The 2235-nt window shown below is 58.2% G+C and overlaps 1 protein-coding gene across 1 annotated transcript in view; it reads right to left on the bottom strand.

Moving 5' to 3' along the window:
- Nucleotides 1-2235, bottom strand: part of LRFN5 (leucine rich repeat and fibronectin type III domain containing 5) — a 9751-nt gene that overhangs the window by 663 nt on the left and 6853 nt on the right. The window lies entirely within an intron of this gene.

Below are 2235 nucleotides of genomic sequence, written 5' to 3'. Positions count from 1 at the left end.
AGCCCCGCACCGGCACCGCTCCGACAGCCCCGGGGGCTGGCACAGCCCTGCTGCTGCTGCTGCTGCTAAAGGGAACACCAACCGACCAACGCCCCCCCTCCCCAAAAACCCAAAATGGAACCAATAAATCTTAATTGTTCCAGAATCAGAAAATTTCCCAGTTTCTCCATTTGGTGCTGTGCCCATTGAGGCCAGGCTTTTCTCCATGGTGGGGATTTCAACTCTTGGCGTAGTTTCAGAGGTTTGCACAGAACTGCAAGCACCCAAACGGAGCCATGGATGGGCACGAACCCAGCACCTGCCTCCGCGAGAGAAAGAGTCACCGTAGAGACTGTGCAGATGTTTAACTGTCCTGCCCCGAGCTCCCGCACCGTTTGCATCAATCCACAGCGCTGGGGACAGCTCTTTGTCCGCAGGAGCTCTGCCTCGCCTGCGGTCGCACCGTGCCCAGCCACCCTGGCATGGCTTCACTTACCTCAGGGAACGCAAAGCCGCAGTTGCCATACGTAAACACAAACAGACACCGCGTTTTACGTTCATCCGTGGTTTGCTGCGTCGCAGCTCCCAGCTGCCCACAGACTGCGAGTCTGCGGGCCCAGCGGGGGTCCCTGCGTGCCCGCAGGCTGGTGCTGCCCTCCCGGGGACACCAAGGTGGCCAGGGCCAGACCCTTACTGGTTGTCCTCATTTCCCTCTCCCAGTGGAAATGTCCCCTGCTGACACCGCGCGGCTTGTGCACAGGCCACGCTGGGCACCTCTGGAGGAGCGGTCTGGCACTCGCACGCAGAACTGGCAGTGCGGGAGGAAAGGCAGCGAGGCACCGAGCGAGGCACACCAACTGGCTCTCACCTTCCAGAGTTACGATAGGAATGCCTTCCAGACTGCAGTGCTTGAAACGACCCGAGGTGACACAGCTTGTTCCAGCACAACGAAAACAGGAGCCTATTCTGTTCATTTTCAAGCAAAGTTTCCAAGGTGGGCTCTCTCTGCAGCCAGCGATGTGCCATGTTTGCTTTTTTCCCTTTTTAGTTTCCTTCCTTCCAAGCTACGCTTCCTTCTTTCTACAGCAACAGCCTTCACGCCCGGCTCCCGTGAATAAAACAATTATATTAAAAGTCTACGGTCAGCAAGCCCACTACATTTGCCTTCTGTTGGTCTTGTATTACCCACGCCAGGGTGCAGGGGCTTTAACCCCCACTAACCTGCGCACTTTTGTTTCATGAACATCTGTACTTTGGGAAAGCGAGATCACAGCCAGGTTCAGACAGGGGAAGTCAGTATAGGGCACGTGTGTTCTTGTTTACAGAGCTGCTTTAATCTGGCATTCAACGCCTACTGCGATGTACCTGCCCGCTGTCTGCATGGAAGCAACGGCAATACTGGTGCCCGTGCGGGAGGGCTGTGCCGGCCCGACCCCTCGGCGGGTGCCGGATGCCCAGAGGGACGATTCAGCTCCGAGGGCAACAACGGCAGCGGCGGGTGTAGCCCCACGGGACGACGGGCAGGGGCATCGGCACCTTGCTGCCCAGAAGCCCCGGCTGGGCAGAGGGGCCGGGGTGGGCAGAGGGGCCGGGGCGGGCTCCTGACCCAGCAGGGGCCGGATCGGCAGTGCCGGGGCTTGACACCCCGACGTGCAACATGGCACGCAGAAACACGTTTGCAAAGGGAAAATATGGGAGACGTGTTTTCTGTAAGCAGGACCCTCGTGACTGCCATTTGATTCTTTTAAACCAGAACTTTGACCAACATTAAAATTACTGACTACGTTACCAGGGAAAGGCCACTGTGGGTTCGTAGCTGTTGTTGCTGCCTTAGGAGAGCAGCAGCATCCCCCTGGCTGCAAGCAGCACCCCAGAACAGGACAGTAAATGTTCTTGAGCTATTGCAACGCTGACAGATGTTGCTACTCTGCGAGCGGTACCGCCGAGACTCCAGTTCCTCTCGATTAATAGGAAGAGAAGCGATAGTAAGCGATGGCAGCTGTGACCATTACTTCTTCTGGTTGAATCAATTCCTGGGGGAAGAAACCTCTCTGTGCCGGGTGCCTGCTGTGGCTCTGGGTACGCTGTTGCAGCAGCGCAGGAAGGGCTGTGCTGCACCTTCTTGGGGGCACGCATGCAGCGAGCGCTGGCTGCGGCAGGACCATCGGCTGTCTTGGCCTGCTGTCACTCCACCGGCCCGGGGTGCTCCATGCCGGGTGACGGCCTGGCACAGCGACCGCGCTCAGGTGCCTGAGG

This window comes from Charadrius vociferus, unplaced genomic scaffold, assembly GCF_000708025.1.
Source record: "Charadrius vociferus isolate BGI_N301 unplaced genomic scaffold, ASM70802v2 scaffold49, whole genome shotgun sequence".
NCBI lineage: Eukaryota > Metazoa > Chordata > Aves > Charadriiformes > Charadriidae > Charadrius > Charadrius vociferus.
Note: the sequence above shows the minus strand (reverse complement) of the source record. Positions and strands in the feature narration are given on the sequence as shown.